At 42.6% G+C, this 26,040-nt stretch overlaps 1 protein-coding gene across 1 annotated transcript in view; it reads left to right on the top strand.

The window, feature by feature from the left end:
• TSHR (thyroid stimulating hormone receptor) overlaps nucleotides 1-26,040 on the top strand; it is a 235,606-nt gene that overhangs the window by 86,727 nt on the left and 122,839 nt on the right. The window lies entirely within an intron of this gene.

Genomic DNA, 26,040 nt, shown 5'->3' with positions numbered 1-26,040 from the left:
ACATGTCACCTCAGGACAAGATGCAGAGATCTAGGGCTTGGCTACACTTGCAAGTTGCAGCGCTGGTGGAGGCTTTCCAGCACTGCAATTAGTAACTGTCCACACCTGCAAGCGCTGCAACTCCCTGGCTGCAGCGCTGGCTGAACACCTGGTCTGCTTGGGGAATAAGCATTGCAGCGCTGGTGATCCAGCGCTGCTCGTCAAGTGTGGCCACACACCAGTGCTTTAATTGGCCTCCAGGGTATTAGGAGATATCCCAGAATGCTTTTAACTAAATTACTCTCTTTGTTTTGTTATGCATCCTCTCTTTGTTTTGTTGTGAACGAGCTCCGTGCGGAGCTCCGTTGCCGCTGCTGCTTATCTAAAAAACAAACAGAGCTCCTGTTTGCTGTGATCAATCTGTACCTGGCTGTAAACAATCAAATGAGAGGCAGGCAGGGAGCGAGTGAAACAGCGGGGAGTCGTGTTGGATGCAGGCTGTTTGCAGTTAAGAGTTAAGACTAAGGGGTTGGAAACATTTTCTGATTTTTTCAAGGCAGGAAGCTAAACACACAGTGTTGGCTCCAAAAATCCACTCTCTCTCTCCCCCCGCTCCCTGTCACACTAGACCCCACTCCACCCCCCTCTTTTGAAAAGCACGTTGCTGCCACTTGAATGCTGGGATAGCTGCCCATAATGCATCACTCCCAACAGCGCTGCAAATGTGGCCACACACCAGCGCTGGTAGCTGTGAGTGTGGCCACACGCCAGCGCTGTTCCTGCACAGCTGCACGACCAGCGCTGTAACTCCCAGCGCTGCAACTTTCAAGTGTAGCCAAGCCCGAAGTTTCTTGACACCTTAAATGACTTCTTCTTGGAGCAGCTAGTCCTGGACCCACAAGAGGAGAGGCAATTCTTGATTTAGTCTTAGGGTATGGCTACACTTACGGTTTGCAGTGCTGGTAGTTTGCAGCGCTGGTCATCCAGCTGTGCACACCAGCGCTGGTGTGTGGCCACATTTGCAACATTTGCAGCGCTGTTGGGAGTGATGCATTATGGGCAGCTATCCCAGCGTTCAAGTGGCCGCAACATGCTTTTCAAAAGAGGGGGGTGGAGTGGGGTCTAGTGTGACAGGGAGCGGGGGGAGAGAGAGAGTGGATTTGCCCCGGGGCTCAGGGGCAAATTAAAGGGCCCAGGGGAACCCCAAGCTTTGCGGGGCTGAGGCTGGGATTTAAAGGGCCCAGAGCTCCTGCCGCTGAGGGGAGCCCCGAGCCCTTTAAATCCTGGCCTCAGCCCGGCCACCAGAGCCGTGGCCAGGATTCAAAGGGCTCTGGACTGCCTGCAGTGGCGGGGAGCTCTGAGCCCTTTAAATCTCAGCCGCAGCTGGGATTTAAAGGGCTCTGGGCTGCCCGCAGCCGTGGGGAGCTCTGAGCCCTTTATATCCTGGCCCCAGCCCGGCTGCAGGAGCCGCGGCCGGGATTTAAAGGGCTCTGGGCTGCCTGCACCTAATCATTTCATTTATGGGCACCTAACATTTCATTTTAAGTGGGTTACAAAAATGTTCTGTAATATTTCTTCTCTAATTCTACCTACTGTTTGCACAGAAAATTATTAGTTAGTCATGAACAGAGGTCTGCTTTGAACATGCAAGTGGAAGCCAGGAGTTCCTGAGCTCTAATCCTGGCTCTAACAGTAACTCGCTCTGTGACCTTGATAAGTCACTGATATTGTCTTAGCCTCAGTTTTCCCAACTGCAAAATGGGGATAAGAGTCTTACCTCAAAGAGTTGTTGTTGTGAAGATTTTTTTATAAGAGATTTGAGGTCCTCTGATTTAAAAGGTTCCTTTTGTGCCAAATCATAAAATTGGAAAATGTCTTATTAGCGTGGAAAGGGATTAAAAGGAGGGCTACTAAATGGATAGGTTTATTTTCTGAGCAACAAGTGAAGAGGAATCAGTATTGTGACATGCATAAGAACAAAGCACTCATTTTCCTAATCTTGGCTATTATTGTGTGTATTTTATGTAACTAATTTCTCAGAATCTGACTTGGACAAGCCATGGTGACTGATATACTGAGAAAAAAATGTGTTGGCAGAAGTATGAGACAATTGTACAGTAAACAACTTTTTTTAAGTCTAGTTTCAAAAACGGAAATAAGTTTTGAGCTCCTGCTTGATGAAAGAATTTAGGAATGTGATAGTTAATTAAATAAGCCAAGAAGAAGGAAGAATGTTTTGCTCTTCCCATCTCTTGTTGGCATAGGTTTACTTGGATCATTTTGAGACAGAGATAAATTCATAATACTCCATTTAAGACCTCAAAAAGAGTTCAAACAAGTTCTAACTGAAATGATGGACTAAAAATTTGAACTACTGTACAATGGGATAGATTGAGGGCAATTAATGTGAATAGTCAATAACAATGGTGATCAAACTTTTAGTTTGTATGAGTTTGAAACTTACTTTAGTTTTACTGTCCAATGCCTCTTGGTAGACTGTGCTACTCATGTCCACTCTAGATCTTAAGTAATCATAGAATTTGAAGCAGCAAAATGTGCCCGCAGGGATAGAGAACTCCTAAGTGAATGGGGAGGCAGGCAGCAGCAGCACCCAACACTTAGGCTCTTATTCAAGGTATTGCTGAGGACACTAGAGTACCAGTTACAAAGCATAAAGCACATAGTATACAGAGCAATGGATAGCAACTACTGGACTAGAAAAAATTTAAGGGAAGATATAACACTCCCCAAATACCTGCAGTATAATAGTATATGGAAAGGAAAAGGTTTAGACACATTGATACAAGTGGTAGGAGTTTTCTCAACCACTGTCAAGTGGAATTCTGATTCAAACAAACTTCACTCTGAGGCTCTGTCTGCATTGGACGTGTACCTATGTCCATGCGTCTATGTGTTAGTTAAGCCCTGTCTGTTGCCAGAGTACAAGCTGCAGAGCTGCACACAAGCTATACTCTGTGTACTGGCATCCACATTGACTCTGTTATTATATGGTGTTTTGTGTTTGAATTTATGGGTGTTTATCCCATGGCCCTGAACATCCTTGCCACATGGAGCTGTGGTAGTACAGTAATTCCTCACTTACCGTCCTCCCGCTTAATGTTGTTTCAAAGTTACGTTGCTGCTCCATTAGAGAACATACTCGTTTAAAGTTGTGCAATGCGTCCTTATAACATCATTTGGCTGACTTTACAAGGGAGCATTGCACAAGTTCCTCTTCTCCACCTCCTCCCTTCCTCCCAGCGCTTCCCCCAAGTGCTTAGGACTTTCTGGGAGGGAGGGAGCGAGCGGGGAAGCTGTCCCCAACCCCCGGCAGGCAGGACCAGCCAGAATGCAGGAGCTTTAGGGGCTGCAGGGCACGGGGCTAATGGGGCCACAGGGCCCTGGCCTGCAGCTCTAAAGCCCCTTTCGGAATGCAGTCCAGCGAGCACAGGCTGGAGGACTCAGGAGGAGCAGGGGCAGCCGCACAGCTAGCAGCCGGAGAGAAGTGGCGCTTTCCCCTTTAAAGCTGGCCAGAGAGAAGCTATGCATGCTGCTCATTTCTGTCTATTCCAATCCAGGGATGAGTCATGGATCTGTTGTCAGCTGCTCCTGTGGGCAGGTGAATGGCTTGTGCAGCAGAGCAGACGTTTGATGAGATGCTGGATGGCATTTCAGGAAAAATTTGAGAAAAAGGTGATGAGACTTGGAGGCGGGCTCACTCACGGCAGACTGGAAATAACTAATGAATGCCACTATTACTGGTCATTTTCCATGTCTAGACCTGTATTTCTGGTGCAGGAGAAAAAGCACAGTGTGATGGGACCACATCATCCTGCAGATCTGGATAACGAGCGGTGGCTCCAGAAATTATGCATGAGGAAACAGACATTCCTGGAGCTGTGAGAGGAACTTGCTCTGACCCTCCAGCACTAGAGTGCTTGACTGAAGGAGGCCATACTAGTACAGAGTGGGTTGCAATTGCCTCTGGGAGCCAGCTACCCCAGACCAGTGGTTCTCAACCAGGGGTACATAGAGGTTGTCACACTCCAATGGTCCCCTCCTTTTAGAGAGTCCCCCCTGGAAAGGTAGTTCAGCACTGTATATTGCTAACGCTGTTGCAAGCATTGCAAAGCATTTTGGGGAAGGCCAAAGGTTTATAAGTGGAAAGTAGAAGGTTTTGTTGCAGGTTACAAAAGGCTGGGGAAGAAAAGGGAGCAAAAAATGGATAATAACGCTATAGCTAACAAGCTCAGTTCAAAGATAAGACGCGGACCACTGCCCAAGGACTCTGTTTGCAGACAAGACTTGGCTAATAGCCGAAAAAGACAGGAGCCTGAAAGCTGCCCAAGCAGCCATAAAAAAATGACTACACAAACCTGCACCTGCAGGACAGCAAAACCAGCAGAGAGGAAAACAAAGGTCAGGGCTGCAGAGGCCGAAAATACAAAAAAGACGACAAAAGTGGGAACCAGTCAAGCGTCCCTGAAGCTGAAATGTTTTGGGAAAGGAAAAAAGACCATAGCAAGCCTGTTTGGACCAGTACAAAAGGCACCAGAAACAGAGGGACCAAACCACCCCCAAACGAGCCCAGAATTTAAAACCCTCCTGACAGCTGGAGCAATTTGAAGAACACAGCAAAATTTTGCAAAAAAAAACAGGAGTACTTGTGGCACCTTAAAGACTAACAAATTTATTGTAGTATGAGCTTTCGTGAGCTAAAGCTCACTTCTCACGAAAGCTCATGCTACAATAAATTTGTTAGTCTTTAAGGTGCCACAAGTACTCCTGTTTTTTTTTTGCGGATACAGACTAACACGGCTGCTACTCTGAAGCAAAATTTTGGACGACCTGGTCCCAAGACAGCACTCCCCGTCCACCCTTCCCGCCCTCTTTTTCTAATGTTATACCTAAACTTGGCCAGTTTGTGTTGTGCGTGGTGTGAGTATGAAAGTGGGTTAGGGCTTCAAGCTCTAATGTTTTCTTTCTTCCCCTAAGTGACACGGAAATGGTCCCAGCACTTTCTGCTGTATTTTATTATTTTATTAATAAAGCTTTACAATTTACACTTGGTGTGTTTCGTCATCTTCCCCCAATGATCCTGCAGTGTCAGCCTGATCACCTGACACCAGGGATCAGTTGGTAACAGAAATCTGTCACAAGGTCTCCAGGGGGTACATGAACTCATCTAGATATTTGCCTAGTTTTACAACAGGCTACGTAAAAAGCACTAGCCAAGTCATTACAAATTAAAATATATATTACTCCTTCGTTATTTCTCATGGGCATACATCCTCACTTCTGGCATTGGGAGAGAGAGATTCTCTCACTCTCTGGTAAGTAAAATAGTTTTATATAAAAATAGGAAGATGAAGGAGGATGCGATGAAATCATGTCTCAGGGACTTTTATCAATAATGCCCTTGAAGACAAAGTACCAGAATAGATAAAAGCAGTAATTTTCCAGGCAAATGGGAAGAGCCTATCTATGTATGTTGTAACCCTTGTGCCAGGTGTAGTCAGCAGCAACAAGGGCTGGGTTCAATATCTAGGGGTTCCTTTTGAGAACACAGAACTGGCTCGAGCCGCCACCCAGCAATCTGGGAAAACTACACACCATCCCTGGTGCTTCGAAGAAGCAATAATTCCCCTCTCACAAGCACTGAGTCTGTGTATGGAAAAGAAAACCTATCATTAATTTGGGAAAACACCACAGGCATGATTTGAAAACGTGACCATGAGCAAAACATCCATGCCAGAGTACGTTGGGCAGTGTCCTTTTCCTCAATCTCTCTCCTTGTGGTGTAAAAGTCTGACAAACAAATATCCCTTTAACACGCCATTCCCCTCTCCTTCTATCTCCCCCACTCACAGTTGTTATCCTTGTTGTCAGTGACGACCCAGAGTTCAGAGGTGTGTTCAGATGGGGTGGAGGAAGGAGGGGAAGGCATCAAGCAATGCCTCAGCTGCTGCTCCACCATCGTTCACTCGGCTACTGGCTTCTTTATCGTCATTCACTCCTTCTCTACTGCAGCCTCTAGGATGTCTTGAAGTCCTGCCACTTAACACTAGGGTGACCAGACAGCAAGTGTGAAAAATTGGGACGGGGGTGGGGGCTAACAGAAGCCTATATAAGAAAGAGACCCCAAAATCGGGACTGTCCCTATAAAATCGGGACATCTGGTCACCCTACTTAACACAGCTTTCAGTGATTTCAGCTGTTAGTGGGGAAGATTTACTGCTACTGCAGGCTGGGCAGTTTCTTTCATCAGAGACATTGTCCCATTAGCAGATCTAAGACTTAGCACTTAGACCTGGTTATCAGTGATTTCAGCTCTGCTGATCCCCACAACAAAAGACTCTTAATTGAGTCTTAATCAGCTCTGTCCTTAAGGGGGAGGATCAAATTATGTCTAGGGCCTTAGGCAGAGCCCACACTACCAGGCACATACACCTGTCCCCACCCTCTCTCATCTCCACTGGGCTTTGGCACTACTACCCTTCACTACTGTAGTGAGTGCAGTTCAGTAGAGTGTGAACCCCTCAATCAGGGCATGCCAAGCACAATTCTGCTGTCCTTTATTCACACAAGGATGACACTTTATTACCTCTGCACCCAATAACAAAGGGAGTTGCAATCCAATACCAGCCAAAAGTGATCATGTGGGAAAAGCAGCTCCACCATGCTGAGCACCTATGCAGAGTGGGTGTATTTATGCAAACAAGGTCAGTTACTGAAGTCTTCTCCCCTAGCTCATTACTAGATGTCGGGGAGAGCTCATTCAGATGCTGGTTACATATGCAAAGGAGATACATCAGGAACTGGTCACTGAACAGTTTATCATAAGTGGTGAGTTGTGAGCTACTAGGGAGAGGAGGGTGTAAGAAATTTTTCTCTACCAAGAAATTTGAAAAATTGTTGAATTCCTGCTCCATGAAAAGTTTTCAAATGTCACCTTCCAGGAGCAGACGAAAATCAAGAGTAAAATTAACCAAGTTTTGGATTAAGAGGCATACTTTTGCCAGCAGCAGAATCATCCCATTTCCCTCTGCCCCTCACAATCAGCCCCCAGAAAGACCAGGAAGAGACAGACAGCACAGGAATGCCTGTTGCATGAACATTAATAAAAACATTGCCTTTCAAAGTATAAAAGTGAAATCAGGATAAACATTGATTTTCAATGGACATACCATCACTGCTATATGGGACAATAATTTGCTAGCCAAAGTATACACCTATAGCATTAGCATAATAAATGCACAACAAGCATGACTATCGCAAAGAACTTTACCAGAACGGGACTTATAACCAACAATATATGGGACAATAAATCGGTAACCAGGGACTTCACAAGTAGCATTACATAAACTTTCCCAATTTTACAAAAAGCTATACTTGCAAAAATATGCACTCGGGCTTGCTAGGCCAGTTACTCTTTACCAATTTTGAAAACTGTAATTGAAAACAAGGTTTGAAACAGACAGTGTTGAGCCTACATTTTAGTAGTGTCTAACTTTATTTTCTCCACTTGGCATCTGTCTTGGATATGATGTGGCAGCGGGACGTGGGAGAGGTGCCCTGTGGGAATCCCTTGGGTACTGCCCTCCCCACAGGATAAACATACTTCGTACTGACATGTAACATCCTCCTCCATAACAATCATTTTATTGGTCCTAATGTGGAAATCCCATCCTAACAAACAAAATATTAACCACATGGTAACAACACCACACATGATGGTTGACTCTTACCGGACTACAGATTGGTTCTCTAACCCTGCTCTGCTGTCTTTCCAGGCAGGTCCCTGGATCCATCCCCAAACAGGTCCTTGGAAAATGGGCCCAAAATATCTACTACCGTATCCTGCTGGGTGAGCTGATTCAGAGCTTCAAGCTCCATGGTCTGCCAGTCTGCAGTGATCCCATCCACTGCCACACCTGCCTTCCCGTCCTTCAGCCTAATAATAAGCCTCTCTGCTTGCAGGAAGATTGTGAGATACGGTGGACTTTGTGTTGGGGATGGTCCTATCGAGCACCCTATCAAGTGCCTCATAGCAGGGGCAAGGGCTGGGTGTGATACCAGATCTGCTTCCTTAGCTTTGTGGTGTAGGCACTTCAGATGTTTTATCCGCTCCCTGCACTGCATCACTGTCTAATGGATGCCCTGTGAGATACTTCAATAGAGGTGAAAGTTTCTAGAGCTTTTGCTGAAGTTGCAATTCTGGGTGTAAGGTTAACAAGTACCCTGGTGTGGTTCTCCAGCCATCTTGCAGCAGGGTAGGGTGTGGACATTTTCAAATGGTGGGGAACAGTTGAGCTGTTGTGGAAGTGGAAGAGTTTTTGTGGAAAGAAAAAGGTTAAATGATGAGCAAGGGTATATAAAAAGCAGGTAACCATGGGAAGGAAGTGAAGATGCTAAAAGGTAGGAATATGCAGGACAGAGAATTGTGGGAATGACAGTGTAGGACTAAATAGACTTGATGGCAGTTTGCCACATCATTGCTACATCTACACCATGAAGTGGATGGGTAGAGAGGCAGGTCATATGCCATTTTGCAATTTTACTCAGACCCAGATGAGCACACTAACTCAATTTCTACATGCCCCTGGATATGTCTAGGTGCTTTGACTTCAAATGATACAGGGTAGGGGCAAAAACCCACAGCTTGATACATGGAAAACCAAAAGTGTAGACATACTCTGAATTAACATCCACAAACTCTTTGTTAGAATGATATGATCAGTATTTAAAATAATCTCATGCAAGTATAATCCCCATTTCTTTTTCTTCTTTCATGGTGTTCGACCAAAAGCACTTATTGATGTAATTACAGCTCCTGTTTCTACTTGCTCTCGGACAAGGTGGCAGTATAGAGTCTTGAGTGACAAAAAGAAGTAGATGCTATTTCAGCACATTAGAGGGGGCGCAGGAAGTTGGTAACCATGCTCAGTTGATGTTTGAAGCTGGTATGGAAGGCTTTATTAAGGGCTTACATTCTTGCATATACACACACATGTACCCCACACTGTGCCTTAGAAGCTGGAAGCTCCTGACCAATCAGTATTAAGTTCTGTCAGGGCTACAAAACTGGCAGGCAATTTGAGCACTGCTCAGAACCAGCCCAGCCCTGCAGGGGAAGAGAGAGCAGCCAAGGGTAATACGGACTAATCTGTGGGCTAGATCTCAATACAGTTTCCTGTAATTTTACATGTTAGTTGGACATTATTGGTCTGTTAAGGTATCATTACAGTCCTTAGTCCCAAGAAGGAAAATATTTTTTTTTATATAGCAGTGGGTTATAGTTAAGGGGCTAGGGAAGTTTGCTTCTTGCCTAGATGGCTGCTGCCTTACCAATGTTATTCTAAGACGAAAGCTTAGAATTAAATAAGTAGGGCAAGTATGCTTGTGTGGATATATATATATATTCTTGAGATACAAGGCATGGCCCTGCAACCTGGCTGGTAGAGCACTGGTCAGATCCAGTCCAGCCCGGCAGGGAGGAAATATTGCTGCCAGGGGTAACCCAGACTGATGTGTAGATTGGATCTCAATACAGTTTCCTGTAATTTTACAGAAATTAGTGGAATTGAGCCTGGGAAAACACCATAAATGAGCAATCGCAGACTGGAGACCAAATGTACTACATCATTAAACAAGACAGTGTGAGCGTAACAGCTACAGTAATTGTAAAGGTTTTTTTTTCTTATTTGAAGTTGTATATGTGCTCAGTAGTTTAGCTGCTGAAACAACTGGTTATGTAGTACAACTAAATGTTTTATTTAATTGTCAATATAACACCCAGGGCGAGCCTGTGTGAAAGCAGAAGCTCTCCAGTTGTCAGCAGTCCCAGTCCCTGTATTGATTTTATAAGGAGTATTGTAAATATATATGTATATATTTGGGGTTTAGGCCCTGTGTTATATTCTTAATTTTAAAGGAAAAATAACAAATCTCTAGTTAGTGATATTAGTCTAGCTAGGGGGCATAGTAACTGCTATCTTTGGAGTGTTAGTTATAAAAAAGAATTTGAAATTATTAATTGTGTGTGTGTAACTGTCTTATCATAAAGGCTGGTGCTGGATTGCTAAGAAGAGAAAGAAAATGAATCCTATTATAACTTGCACTTTTAGTATTTCAAAAGGTTCCTATAGAAAATTCAGCCCTAGTCTCTTGCAATGATGGGAATTCATGGTCTGTGCAAATACCTTCAGTCAGAGAGAGGAATTCTGGAGCACAGATGCAGTAAGTAAATTGACTTACCTCCCCTCTGCATAGATTTCACAGGGAACTAACATTTATGGAGCATTGAGGTGGAGAGATCAAGCTTCTTAAAGTCAGGAAATTTCAGAAGTTTAAGTTTGAACACTTTGCTGCTCATTCAGCCCCTACTTGTACCAATTGGTCAGATATATGTGGCTCATATCTCGAAATATGAAATGTTACAGTTGATTTGCAAAGGATAGAATTCTGGCTGATTTTTCCCTTTCTTTTCTGATTAAAAAAAAAAGGCTTAAAAAGCCTACCAAAGAATATTTATTCTTCCTTGTGTTTCACCTTAGGGGTATTGGAGTCTTTAAGATTTCCTCGGAGGACCCGAGAAACACTGGAGAGGGAGTCCTTAACTGACTAGGTGCAGTGTTTAATCTCTAAAAAATTGTTCTTTCCTTCCAGCTGTTTGACAGGTGTTAAAAACCAAACAAGTTGTCTAAAATGTTCACTCATCTTTGAGTTACATCTTCATATTCCCATTTATGAATGAGTCATCCAGATGTAGCTTAGATGGTGGAACTTTAACTAGTACTGCTTAGGAGGGTTTGCATGCCCCTCCCATCTCTCTCCTCAACATTTACAAATGTTCCGAGTGTGAGGTTATAAAAGAGGGTATAGTGTTCTGTCTGCCTCAGTTTCATTCTATCGTGTCCCCCAGCTGATTGTTCAGGAACTACTCTGTGCCTCGACAGGAGACCTCTCTTCAGTGCTTTGTTTTAGATAACTTTTAGACAATTCTAAAATAGGTTTTAGGTAGAATTAGTCTCTCAGATAAGTTTTAGTCTTAGTGTAAATAGTTTAGGTTTTTATATATTGGTCTCTGGTTCTGGAATGACAGAGTCAAAGATCAAGAAGCTAAGATTTCAGTCTTTCCAGTGTCCAGTGTATACATGAGATGCTTGGCATATCTTGGAGAAGGACACACACTGTTGGATGTGCCACACTCTCAAACTTCATATCAAGGGCTCACAAAGATAGGCAGAACAAGCTACAAAGAGTGCTGTAGCAGCAAGTGTTGACATCTAAACCACCCAGGTCCGACCTTTGTAAGGGACCAGAAGGATCACATAGACCATCTTCAGCCCCTGATTCATCCAGGGAAAAGAGGCAACAAAAGTCTCTGCAGAACATGTCTAATGTGGATCCAGGCTCAAAGAAACAATCAGTGCAGAAGGATCTGAAATCTTTGGTTCCAAAGCCCAAGAGCACAGACTCCTTGATGATGATGGCCTCCATATGCAGAGCCAATCTATGAGGCAACTGTGTATCATATCCATGTGCTCCTGAGCCAGCTAAAGAACTGGTGTGATGCTTCTCAGGGCCGTGAATCACCTTGTTACCATGTGCCTCTAGCACAGTGGTCCCCAAACTTTTTACCTCCCGCCCCTCCTTACCGCTGTCCATGCTTCCTGCCCCCACCCCACCCCCGAGCCAGGGCCGGGAGCAGGGCTGTGGCTCCAGGAGGGGGGGATGTTGACAGGGGTAAGAGGCCGAGGGTGGGTCCACAGCAGGGGGTGGGGGCAGGGCCAGCAGTCTGGGCACTGGGTGCAGAGTCCAGGGCATGGGGCTTGCAGCCAGGGCCCCGGGCATGGGGCTGGGAGGGGGGCTCTGGACATGGGGCCAGCAGCTGGGGCCAGGAGCAGAGCTGGGTGGCACTCCCTCCCCACCCCCTGTGGGGGCTGGCCCGTACCCCAGCCTCAACTCCCAAATGTTCCTCTGTGCCCCCCTGGGGGGGGGAGGGGAGATGCACCATAGTTTGGGGGCCTCTCTAGGACAATGAAGTCTTGCCTGTATTAGCTGGCTGTTATTTCCCTAACACAATTAACCTGTCAGCCACTCAAGCACCCTCCTCTAAGCACCAGCTGAATCTTTATATTGCAGGTTGACTGCAGATGCACCCCAGCCCCTGAGTCCCTTCAAAGTATCCTCCTCTGGTATCCAGCTGCTGATCACTGGATACCCACAGAAATTCCAGATCCGCTCTTCCCAGGGCTGGCTCCAGGCACCAGCTCAGCAGGCAGGTGCTTGGGGCGGCCAACGGAAAGGGGCAGCACGTCTGGCTCTTCGGCAGTGGGTCCCTCAGTCCCTCTCCGAGGGAAGGACCTGCCGCTGAATTGCTGCTGAAGAATGAAGTGGTGGCGGTAGAGTTGCTGCCGATCGCAGCTTTTTTTTTTTTTTTTTTCACAGCTTGAGGCAGCAAAAATGCTGGAGCCGGCCCTGTCTCTTCCTAAGGGAACAGTGTAACACAATTTACAAATTTTATCTTAGCTCTCGCTTCCTGTATCACTCACAACAATGAATTCAATTATAAAACAAAAGGAAATTTATTTGAGAGTAGAGATTCAAATAAAAAACAAACAGTTAAATATAAAACTTCAGAACACACATTCTAAAGCCTAAACTTAACACTTGTCCTTATAGAATTTAATCTTGTTGATTTCAGACCAGTTCTCCAATTTGTCAAGGTTGTTTTGAATTCTAATCCTGTCCTCCAAATTGCTTGCCACACATCCCATCTTAGTGTTGAAGAAAAACTAAGTTTTTGCTTTTTGTTTGGGTGCAGCAAAACCAAATATTTTATTTATTTTTTTAGTGAACACAAGAGGGAGATAGTGTTAGGAACTGGGTTGCCCCTTGTCCTGGACGGATTTTTTTTAATTAGTAAACAATTATAACAATTTTTATATTTTTTTTATAGACAGTGGCTAGCAAACCTGGAGACAGTAGAAGTAAACATTTGCATTTGTTTATATATAAGCTTATTTGCTATTTTATTTGTTTGTAATATTAGAACAGAAAACAAGACTGCAATTTATAAGGTTGTAATGATTTTTTATATAATTTTTTTTGTATTATAAAAAATTTACAGCATGCAGGGTTATATTTTAATTTTTGCTATATTAGCTAATATACATTAAGATTTTTTTAAACTTTTATTAATTAATTTTTGGCTTTTTTTTTTTTTTTTTTTTAACCAAGATGCATCGTTACCTGGTCCGGACCAATACCATGAGGCGGTATGACAACCCCTCTTGAGGCAGTAAAAACCCCTCAGCACCGGTGCATTCTAATGCATTTACCTATGCATTACCTGTTGGCCAACTCAGCAGTTCTTAGTACTGCTATAAACTAACCTTATTGGGGCCTCTCCCCAATACCACTCTGCATTTGATCCTGCTGCACAGTCAATAAGTTCAGATGGCGTGAGCCCAGCAGAAACAGACGTCCTCCACAGACAGTCCTCCTCCGATACCCCAATAGAGATTTCAAAAGGTTTCTTACCTCTATTGTGGCGCCATGGGGTTCGAAGGGGAACGATCCGTAGCAGCCGTCTGTGTGTCCGTGGGCGTTGCCATCCCGGACGAGCCCCCAAATTGTCGAAGAAAAACTAAGTTCTTGCTTTTTGTTTGGGTGCAGCAAAACCAAATACTTTATTTATTTCTTTAGTGAACACAAGAGGGAGAGAGTGTCAGGAACTGGGTTGCCCCTTGTCCTGGACGGATTTCTCTCAGTTAGTAAACAATTATAACAATTTTTATACCTTTTTTACAGACAGTGGCTAGCAAACCTGGAGACAGTAGAAGTAAACATTTGCATTTGTTTATACATAAGCCTATTCGCTATTTTATTTGTCTGCAATACTAGAACAGAAAACAAGACTGCAATTCACAAGGTTGTAACGACTTTTTACACAATTTTTTCTGTACTACATATCTTACAGCATGCAGGGTCACATCTTAACTTTTGCTATATTAGCTAACATACATTAAGATCTCTTCAAACCTTTATTAATTAATTCTTGGCCTTCACATTAGAGTCATCTGCAAATTTTATAATCATATTCTCCATTTCATTATCCAAATAATTAATTAAAAGGTTGACTAATACTGCACCAAAGACTGACCCCTGTGAGATCTAACTCAATATGGCCTCCTAGTTTGACAGCAAACCATTGAGAATGTTTCTAAGTATGCTCTTTCAACCATTTATGCATCCCACTTTACTGTAACTTAATGTAGACCACATTTCTGTAGGTTGTTTAAGAGAATGTCACGTAGAATGGTGTCAAAACCCTTACTAAAATCAAGATATATCATGTCTACAGCTCACTTCTATTCATTAGACTAGTAACCCCATAAAAGAAAAAGATTAGGTTGGCTTGGCATAATTTGTTATTGACAAATCCATGTTAGCTATTATTTATAACCCTATAATTCTCTAGGTGCTTAGAAATTATTTAATAATTTTCTCCAGTATCTTTCCAGGTATCAAAGTTAGGCTGACTATAGGACTACAACCTATAGAAATAGTCCATAGGTTATAGTCCTATAGATCTCTGGGTCCTCATTTTTAAAGATAAGTACTATGTTTGTAGAGTGGATTCAGGAGACAGATTTGACATCAGAAGGTCAGACCTCCCCAGAGACTCAGCTCAAGGTGAAGATTCAGGGTACTGCGGGATCCCTGACACAGAGTTTTGCTGGAATATTTCCAGCCAGCTGGGACCTCAAGGATGGGACCTCAAGAAGCAGAGGAAGGAATTGAAGTGGCCAGAGTGCCATACCCCCTCTATTTTTAGCTTCACCCTCAGAACATTTGTGAACACTGAGGGAAAGGAAAGGAGAGTGGCTGAGATTTCCAACAGGCACTGTTAGAGTTCCACCATCTTATCTGCATCCAGCTGACACAGTCCATGAGTTTGAATAATCAGATCCAGAACTCCAGTTACAGGTGAGTAACCTTCATTTATCAATTATTCAGGTTTCACTTCTTTGGTACATGTGATGTAATAGGGTCTACAAACCCCATGCTGAGCATAGACAGAGGGGTGAGGAGAGTCTCTCCTGTTTACAAGCAAACATCTTGATCACACCCCCATGTGGCTGTCAGAATTGCCAGTCATGGAGTCAGGCACTCACAGCTGCAACCATTAGAGAAGACAAGACCTCTCTCTATAAAGGGGAAAGCACAGAGAAGGAAAAGGAGTCAGAAAGGCCTGAGATAGCAAGGGGTGATAGCCTGTGTCAGACTGCCTCCAAAACAAAAAAACAGTCAGGAGACTGAAGGAGACTGCAAGCTTTAAAATTGAAGAGCTGACAGACTTAATTTGAGATGAGGGTCTAAAAAACTGACTAAATAGAGAACAGGCTAAGGAGGTCAGTCAGGACAAGCTAAGACTCCTAGAAAGACCACACCAAGAGATGGTGATAGATGTCATTCTACTAGATCAGTTGTGAGTAAAATCTTTCAAGAAAAATAGTGCAGATAAGACCTGAATTTCTAATGTAAATACCAAAGCAGAAGAACAGAAAGAAGAAACAAACCCCTCAAACTCCTTTCAAACTTTATTTCATATATTATATAAAAGCAAAGGGGGCACTATCACAGTCTTTCACCTGTAACTCATAGGTCATGAGTTAGAGAGACGATGGCTCCCTTATGCCAGATCTACACTACAAACTTACAGCGGTACAACTATGTTCATTCAGTACTAGACATGCTTTGTGTGTATATTATTCGCTTCCTAATGTAGAAAAGCTTTTGTTAAATGACCGTAGTAATGAGTAAATATATTTGCATGTAAATTTTTTTAATTAAGTGGAAAATCATTTCCCTGTAGTATTTTCTTTCTTTCTGAGAAATCATACTGTCTCAGTGGAGATAGTTTGGGTTAGGGACCATTAATATGAGGATTTTGGACACAGTTGTTAAGAGCTGGGTGGTTTATTTGTGAAACATGTAGGTATAAAGGAATTATTAAATGCATGGGGACTGGAACAACGAAGACTCAATGAATGCCCTGAGGAGTTAGAGAGATGATGGCTCCCTTATGCCAGGTCTACACTACAAACTTACAGCGGTACAACTATGTTCATTCAGGGGTATGACATCACCCCTGACTAATGCAGTTGTACTGACATAACCCCTGGTATATACAATGCTATGCTGATGGGAGAGCTTCTCCCATTGACATAGCTATTGCCTCTCGCAGAGGTGGATTAACTACGCCAAAGGCAGAAGCTCTCTGTTGTGTTCCCTAAACTTAAAGCACTAAAGTAGTGCAGCTGCACCAGTGGAGTTGTGCCACTTCAGGGCTGTACGCATAGACAAGCCCTTAGACTTTCTAACCAGTACAGGGAGGGTTAATTTGGCTAATAGCTCTGTTCTGCCTTCCTCAAGCCAGTCCCGCTCCCAAGGCTTGAGTCTGTATGACAGTACTGCCCATGGGAGCCAGCTGAGGTCACTCAATTAGGGTGAACTGCAAACAAAACGGGGCAGACAAACCCCAGAAGCTGGTGGTTGTTCCAGTTCTTAGATTTACCAAGCCAGCACAGAACACTTCTATAGTACCTCACTGGTTACTTAAAAGTTCAAACAGTGCAGTTCCTTTAAAGTACCCAGCCTCAGGCCTCCGTCCAGACACACACGTCAGATATGATGATGATTACTGAAAAGGTTCTTCCAATCCCAAAGGATCAGCCACATACCCAGATCCAATTATAACTTAGATCTTACCCAAAATACACACTATTAGCGGATTCTTATTAACTAAGCTAAAATTTATTAAAAAAGAAAAGAGAGAGTGTGTTGGTTAAAAGATCAATATACATACAGACTTGAATTCAATTCTTGAGGTTCAGATACATAGCAGAGATGAGCTTGTAGTTACCAAAAGTTCTTTTAGAAATAGTCCATAGGTTATAGTCCAATGTCCCTATTCAGGGTGGCTCCAGTCAATGACTGGGGATCTCAATCCTTATGGCTTAAGGTTTCCCCCTCTTGAAACCCAAAGCAGATCTGAGATGAAGTAGGATCTGTGTCCCAGGGTTCTTGTTCATTTCCAGCAGCCTTTTGGCTTGAGAAAACAATAGGCTTAACTTTTCTTATCCCAAACATCCTGGCAGTTAACACAGGGTAATTTATCCATTAAACCAGGGGTCCGTAACCTTTCAGAAGTGGTGTGCCGAGTCTTCATTTATTCACTCTAATTTAAAGTTTCGCGTTCCAGTAATACATTTTAACATTTTTAGAAGGTCTCTTTCTATAAATCTATAACATATAATTAAACTATTATTGTATGTAAAGTAAATAAGATTTTTAAAATGTTTAAGAAGCATAATTTAAAATTAAATTAAAATGCAGAGCCCCACAGATTGGTGGCCAGGACCTGGGCAGTGTGAGTGCCACTGAAAATCAGCTTGTGTGCCACCTTTGGCACCCGTGCCATAGGTTGCCTACCCCTGCATTAAATAGTTCAGATACAGGTTACCACAACCTTCAAAGAGACACAGAGACAATAATACTATTTCACTCAAGTATCTTCCTAAATGTTAATATTCCTTTTTTGATCTTTGAATTAAAGCCATAGCAATAGACAAGACTTATTTGCTTACATCACAAGACCTGAGCAAACATCTCCCCTTCTACCTCTAACAATGCAGACTTGCATTTCAAAGCTCTATTCATTTACATATTTTCCTAACAAGTCTCTAAAGTTCGGCCATGGGTCAAGTCAGTCTGTGAGTTAATTAACTCTTTCTGGCCCTGTCATCCTTCAATGAGATATTAGATCAGACTCATAACGTCACAGGCTGTCATAACTCTTCCAACTTTATTTTAACCCGAGCACTACATGTGGTTAAGATTTCTAATGCCTTTTCATATTATATGGGTGAAGTAGAGGGCAGAAAGAGGTAGAGCCTTCTCTTTGTTTTTCCTTTGCCCTTCAAAAAAAGAGGAATAGATAACTCTTCCTCTCAGATGAGGTGGATGTGTACAATGTAATTTGTTTAAGACAAGGTAGGTGAGGTAATATATTTTATTGGACCAGCTTCTCTTGGTGGAAGGAACAAGCTTTCAGGCTTACACAGAGCCCTTCCTCAGGTCTGGAGAAAGTAACCAGAGTGTCTGAGCAAAATAAAAGGTGGGACAGATTGTTAAGCATAAGGGGTTCACACATGCTGTATACCATTAACTCTGGCTTGAACAGAGACTGGGAATGGCTGAGTCATTACACTACTTGAATCTTTTTCTATATAACTATCCTTACACCTCTTGTCAACTGTCTGTAATTGACCATCTTGATTATCACTACAAAAGTTTTTTTCCTTCTGATAACAGGTCATCTTAATTAATTAGCCTCTTAGAGCTGGTATGGCATCTTCCCTGTATGTATATATATACTCTTCTTCTATGTTCCATTCTGTGCATCCGATTAAGTGGGCTGTAGCCCACAAAAGCTTATGCTCAAATAAAGTTGTTAGTCTCTAAAGTGCCACAGGTGCTCCTGTTCTTTTTACAGGTTGTAGGATGTGTTACAAATTGTTGTAATGAGCCATAAAACCAGTCTGTGAGTCCATGTTTTTTAGTGTCTAGCAGAGTTATGAATTTAAGTTTCAAGGCTTGTTTTTTGAACGTGCTATGCAGGTTTCCTTTGAGAATGAGAACTGAGAGTACAGATATAGAATGATGGAGTTGTGAAAAGTGTTTGCCCATGGATTATATGGTGTTTTTGTCTTATCATTTTTCTGTGTGAGTTTATTTGAGAGTGTAGTTATTGTCTGGTTTCATCCTTATAGTTGTTGTTGAGGCATTTGATGCATTGGATGAGATATACCACATGTTGTGATAGGCATGTGTAGCACCAATGGATCAAGACCCTCCTGCCTGCTAATCCTTAATTGCCCACTACATTTTAAGCGGTCTCCTACAAAGCTTGTCCCTTCCACCAAGAGAAGTTAGATCCAATAAAAAATAGTACCTCACCCTCGTTGTCTCACATCCTGGGAGCAGCATGGCTATAACAACACTGCAAACATAATGTGTTTAAATTATTTATTTCTATTTCTTTAACATCTGACCTTCTAGATGCTTTATGTACAGGGACAAACTTTATTGAAAAATTAAAAATAAATTGTACTAATGTCCAAAACTAAAACTGGGCAAGTACTGCAGAAACTTCTCAGGAAATATTTATTTGAATTTGTAAACTAATTTTCTTTGCCTGGATTTGCTCCTTTTTTGTGTTTGCTTTCTGAGAATATTCTAATGAACAAACTTGCTACCAGTAACATTTATGGAAAATTAATTTTACGTAATATTAATATTTATACTGTGTTAGTGCTCAAAAGCCTCAGGTGGAGTTGGGAGCCTGATTGTGGTAGGTGCTGTACAAACAGTTAAGAAAACAAGATCTCTGCCCTAAAGCGTTTACAATATAGGAAGACAGAACAGACAAAGAGTGGGGGGAAAGGAAGCAAAATGCTAGTATAGTAAGTGTATCATGATCAGTGGAACTGGAGTCAGAAAGCTCATGTTCCCTAGAAGTGCTGTTTTTGAGGGAATACCAGGAGAAGAGGTAATGGGTGAAGTTAGTCTAGAAGCAACTCGGGAACATGGACAGAGTAGTGCACAGTGTTTAATAAAGTTCTGTTTGTTCAATTTAAGCTGCATTCAACTTCACTCTTTGCTAACGAAACAGTGAAATTGGCAAAAATCATGATAGTAACATGGAAGTTTATTTTTGTAGTTTTTACACGCACATTTTTTCAAACCACCACAGTAACAGATAAATTACTAAGAGTAGGAGTATAGAGAGGAAGGCCAGGACAGGAGACTTTAAGGGGTGAGGGAGGAAAAGGGGGTATGGAGAAGAAGGAGAGAGGGAAGCATCTAGGGCCATGGAGGTGAAGCTAGCAGTGACAGGCAAGCAAGAGGTCAGAGTAGTCAGTCAGCAGAGAAAAGAGAATGCTTTGTTTTGTTTTCAGTTTAGATACCAAACAATCTGCATCACATATGTCCAGTGAATTTCAGATGGAAGTATGCGAACCAGAAGCTTGATTCATCCAGTTAAGCAACAGTGATCTCTGTCATGTTGAAACTAACCACCAGCTTAAATGTCAGATAATGAACCTTCACAATCTACAAATTAGGAAATAGTGATAGAAGTTGTTCAACAAATATATTTGAGAAAATTGCCATTTTGCGTCTAGATAATTTGAACAGAGAGGAAAAATTCTTCCATTTATTTACTGCTATTTATTCATACAGCTTTACTTAAAAACCAAAACTCTCTCAATCATCCTCTGCCATCCATTTACCTCTACTTTCACTTCTGGAAAGGCCTGGAAGTACAGATAAGCTTGTACTATACATGTGGTATACCCTGGGTGACCAATACCTAGTCCCACTGAAATCAGTGGGAGTTTTGCCACTGGCTGTATTGGAGCCAGGATTTGTCCCTCTGTCTCCAGCTTCCACCTGCTTTAAACCTGAGGCAAATGGTCACAGAGCTCATAGACTCATAGACTTTAAGGTCAGAAGGGACCATTATGATCATCTAGTCTGACCTCCTGCACAATGCAGGCCACAGAATCTCACCCATCCACTTCAATAACAAACCCCTAACCTATGTCTGAGTTATTGAAGTCCTCAAATTGTGGTTTCAAGACCTCAAGCTGCAGAGAATCCTCCAGCAAGTGACCCATGCCCCATGCTGCAGAGGAAGGCAAAAAATCTCCAGGGCCTCTGCCAATCTGCCCTGGAGGAAAATTCCTTCCCAACCCCAAATATGGCGATCAGTTAAACCCTGAGCATGTGGGCAAGACTCACCAGCCAGCACTCAGGAAAGAATTCTCTGTAGTAACTCATATCCCATCCCATCTAACATCCCATCACAGACCACTGGGCATACTTACCTTCTGATAATCAAAGATCAATTGCCAAATTAATTGCCAAAATTAGGCTATCCCATCATACCATCCCCTCCATAAACTTATCAAGCTTAGTTAAAGTATAATGTGCTACCTGAAAGAAATGTGTTTGGTAAGAGAGTCTAGAATAGTATGAAAAAAATCCTCCAAAAATAAACAAAACCAACATTCAGAATGTCCTGCATTTCTGAAATGTGACCAGTTGACTTTTAGTAGTGTGTGCAACCTGATTTTCCAAATCAAAGTAAGGAAAATCAAATGCATTTTTTGAAATTGGATGAAATTGTATAGATTTCATAGAATTTAAGGCTAGAACGAAACATTAGATCATCTAGTCCAGGTATCGACAACTTTTGGCATGCGGCTCGCCAGGGTAAGCACCCTGGCAGGCCGGGCCAGTTTGTTTACCTGCCGCGTCCGCAGGTTCGGCCAATTGCAGCTCCCACTGGCCTCGGTTCGCCACTCCAGGCCAATGGGGTCTGTGGGAAGTGGCGCGAGCCAAGGGATGTGCTGGCCACTGCTTCCCATCGCCGCCATTGGCCTTGAGCAGTGAACTGCAGCAAGTGGGAGTCACAGTTGGCCAAACCTGAGAACGCGGCAGGTAAACAAACCAGCCCGGCTCACCAGGGTACTTACCCTGGTGAGCCATATGCCAAAGGTCGCTGATCCCTGATCTAGTCTGACCTTTTGTATATCTTAGGGCATTACATTTCACTCAGATACTCCTATTTTGAGCCCAGTGCTTTTGGTTAGACTAAATCATTACAATCCTCAGGAGTTTAAACTGTTGTGTGCCACAGACAAAGAAAAGGAGAGGCTGAGGTGTTGCCAATGTCAAAAGCCCCTGCAATGGAAGGTGGAAGAAAATCCAAGGTGCCTGCCAATTTGACCTGGGAAAATTCCTTCCTGACCCCAAAGCTGGTGAAAGCTTGAGCAATTCTCTGTCTCACCCAAGCTCAGTCTAGACTGATTCTGAAAGTTGGGGTAAGCTTTATAATTTTTACTCTGCCCCGCTAATTTTTTTTGTATGTCTTAAAAACAGCAACATCCAACTTCAGGTTGGCCATCCTACTAATTGAATTAGGTGATGTGGAGCAGATGCAGAGATACCACCAGAATATGATTGTTTGGGGCATTGATTGAGGTGTTCCCTAGTTTGAAGTCAATTTACACAGTCATGCATAAGATTGTTTCTCAGTCCCCATTTATGAAGAAGCTTGGTGCACCTGCTATGTGATATATGGATGTAATTCAAAGAGGGCCACACTTTTCATGGGAGTGAAAAGCCACTGGATTCTTTGGTGAGGTCCTTGTTGAGGTGTGTGTTTGGGATGTTGCCATCCTTCCACCTGGCTCACCATTGATCTTTTAGGGGAAACTCTGTTTTTGAGTTCTTGCACTGTGAGCCAAAAAAGTTCTCTAGATTTCAGTTGGTGTCTCAGTGTATTATTTAGGTCTTCGTGTATTAGAAGATCCTTGTGTCTTTGAATATGATGGAACTCCTGAATGATTTTCATGTCACAAATTTGGGGTAGGTGGTGTGCACCAGTATGGGATGCCATGGTTGTGGTGTTGTATTGTACCTATAATGATCCAGATGATGGTGTTGAAAATCTACAAGTGAAGTGTACGAGCGGTGTGTCGTGACAGATGATCAGTATTATGCTGTAGAGTAGACAAGGGCCAGTAAAGAGGTCTTGTAGAGTTTTTGCACTGCCTCCCCACATAATTCCTCCTAGTTTCTGAACGAGATTTTATATGCATATTTGTTTTGTTTTGGATATTTTTCAGATGTTGTGGTATGTGAGGCTTCAGTCTAATGTCAGACCAAGATATTTTGGGGTAAGATCATATCTTATCTGCTTACCACAAAAGTCCACGTGCAGTTCTGCTCAATACTTTTGATTGTTTAAATGAAATGCTGACATGACAGTCATAGTGGGGTTTTGTTTTAGCTGCCAATATAATAAATGTTCTCCCTTGATTTTAAAGGTCCTTAGTTAGGATTTGTTCTATGCTTGTGTGGTTAGAGCTATATCATCAGTACAGACAAATTTCCATGATGTTTGCAGAAGATTGCAGGTCTAGATATTAAACAGAATCATGCTGGGACTAATCTCTGTGGTAGATTATAGTTAAGAGTGCACGGCCTACTGACCTGAGCACTGTGGAAAATGCAAAACCTGTGATTGGTCAGAACATCTCAGAAGAGTGTTTTGTTGTTGTATTGCATGGGATAATATTGCTGGGTTTCAAAAGGAGGCTGTTGCTCCATATGGTGTTGTAGGTGGCAGATAGTTCTAAGAAACCTGCCTCATTCTTAAATCTTAAGAATATTCCTCACCTCAGTGTATGTTTAAGGCTAAGATGCAGCTGCAGCCTTGTCAGAAATTCACTTGCTAATTCAGTAACTTTGCTTCTACAAGCAATAAAATCCTTGCTAGTAATATCGTCTCCATGAGCTTCTTTGACATGCAGAGGAGTAATGTGGACTGGTACAATGAAGGATTAGTGGTTGGCATCCCATTTTAACAATGGCAATAACCATAGTCTTGTGTCAGCTCCTTGGGACGAGCCCTGAGGAATGGATATTGGAAATCAGTGCTGCCAGCCATTTCCATCCCTTGGTCTTGAGATTTTTAAGAAATTCTGGGAAGACATGATCACATCGTGCAGCTTTCCTGGTTTTCATGAGTGAAAGGGCCTTATTTATCTCCTCAACAGTGAAGGGCAATGATGGGGAGGGGATGAGATCAGTACTCAGCTGATTGTCAGAGCTCTGCACACTTTGAGCTTAGTAGACTTGTCCCTTGATACTTGAATCCTGGCCCCTACTAAACTAGCTAATTAGCTATCAGTGTCACTGATGGACTAGTCGATTACAATAGCATAAACCAAATTGAATTTGATTTCAAAATAACACAAAGCATAGCGTATTAATTGTACCAATTGGAATAGATAATTAAGGGCTAGTAAGTTAATGAGCAAACATTATAACTAGGACTTAGGGCCTTGCTTCAGTACTGAGTCAGAGGAAACCTTTAAGGTTGCATTATTGCTTCATACTTTAGAAAGGCTTTGCCCTGGTTCTCGTTTTGGGTTTCATTGCTGCAAGAGGTGGCAGAATATTCCCTTCCCTAGTGTACTGCTGTTAGCCACAGACACTATTAGTGGTCCTGGTGACGCATGACCAGAAAGGGTTAAACATCCTGCAGAATGAATGACTCAAATTCAACCCTTAAAGACACCTGGGGAGATAATGTTTGTGTTTTTGCATATTTACATATATATGGGTAGTAGTCAACAAAGTAATCAACAGTCTCTGTCTATGTTGTATTCTGATAATTCAGAGATCAAAGGAAGATCCTAGCATTTAAATGGATTGTAAACACGGGATATCCCTGTATTCATCTCTTTTTGAAATGTATAGCAAATCATCTGTGAATGGTGGATGAACAGGCAATTGCCTTATGTTAATTCATATAGCTAAGTACTGGTGATGGACCTACTTCAAAGTCACCCTAATTACTCATTGTTCCCTGAGGGACTCCAACCTGTCAAAGAAGGCCTGAATTATATAAACAATTCTTGGGTCCCAATCCTTTTTATCTCAGATCTCCTTAAGCTTCATCAGGGGAAATTAAGTCACAAGATTGAGGTCCCAGTTCAGCTGGAAACACCGTGAATATGATATTGGACATTGGACTATAACCTTTGGACTAAGTTCTAAAAGAACTCTTTGCAACTACAAAGCTCACCATCTCTGAGCCTCAAGAATTGAACTCATGTCTGTATATATATTGATCTTTTAACTATACTCTCTCTTCTCTTTTTTAATAAATTTTAGTTTAATTAATAATAATTGGCTGCAAGCATGTATTTAGGTAAGATCTGGAATATTTATTAACCTGGGATGTAATGTGTCCGATCCTTTGGGGTTGGTAGACCCTTTTCTTTCATATGACGAAATAAGACTTTCAGAAATCTTCATCATATTTGACTTGGTTACCTGGATGGAGGCCTGAGGCTGGGTTACTTTAAGGGAACTGTGTTGTTGGTTTCTGGGCAACCAGAGAGGTAATAAAGAAGCTGTTTTGTGCTGACTTGGTATATATAAGTATTGAAATATCCACTAGCTTTGGGGATTGTCTGCCCCATTCTTTGCAGTTCACCGTAATTGAGTGACCTCAGCTGGTCCCCACTGGGACCTCAGTCAAAGCCCCAGATTGCTTTCTCATTAGAGCCAGAGAGGTGTATTTTTAATTAAAATATATGGAGAAAGGCTACCTATTGCATGTTTCACTTAGCACAAATGACAATTAAAAGTTAGTCTTTCTTACTAGCAAAAACCCTGTAAGCAGAGAGCTGTCTAGGAGGTGTGGAAAGCAAAGATTTTTCCATTGAAACCTCCATCCTTGTAAATTTGTTTTTATTCCAGATGTTATCAGGTTTTTCTGATAAAACATTTTTTCTCTGAAATGCAGGAATTAGACATCTTTTCTGTGTAAATGTCATTACTTAATGATGGGCCTGTACAGTCCGCCATGTATTCAATCCATTCTCTTGGCACTGGGTTTGACCCTGCCAAAAAAACTTAATGTGCCTTTGACACAGTAACTTGGTTTTGTAGTCTTAAAACATGAATGAGTAGGGCCCAACCAAATTCACAGCCATGAAAAACGAATCACAGACCATGAAATCTGGTCTCCCCGCCATGAAATCTGCACTTCTGTGTGCTTTTACCGTACGTTATACTAGTTTCATGGGGGAGACCAGAATTTCTCAGATTGGAGGTCCTGGCCCAAAAGAGATTTGCAGAGGGGGTCACAAGGTTATTGTAGGGGGGATCGTGGTATTGCCACCCTTATTTCTGTGCTGTCATCAGAGCTGGGTGGCTGGAGAGTGGTGACTGCTGACTGAGGACCCAGCTCGGCAGGCAGCAGTGCAGAAGTAAAGGTGGCAATACCATACCATGCCATCTTTACTACTGCACTGCTGCTGGTAGTGGCTCTGCCTTCAGAATGGGGCTCCCAGCCAGCAGCCGCTGCTCTCTGGCCACCAAGTTCTGAAGGCAGTGCCGCCA

The sequence above is a fragment of the Mauremys mutica genome, chromosome 4 (assembly GCF_020497125.1).
Source record: "Mauremys mutica isolate MM-2020 ecotype Southern chromosome 4, ASM2049712v1, whole genome shotgun sequence".
NCBI classification, from domain to species: Eukaryota; Metazoa; Chordata; order Testudines; family Geoemydidae; genus Mauremys; species Mauremys mutica.
Note: the sequence above shows the minus strand (reverse complement) of the source record. Positions and strands in the feature narration are given on the sequence as shown.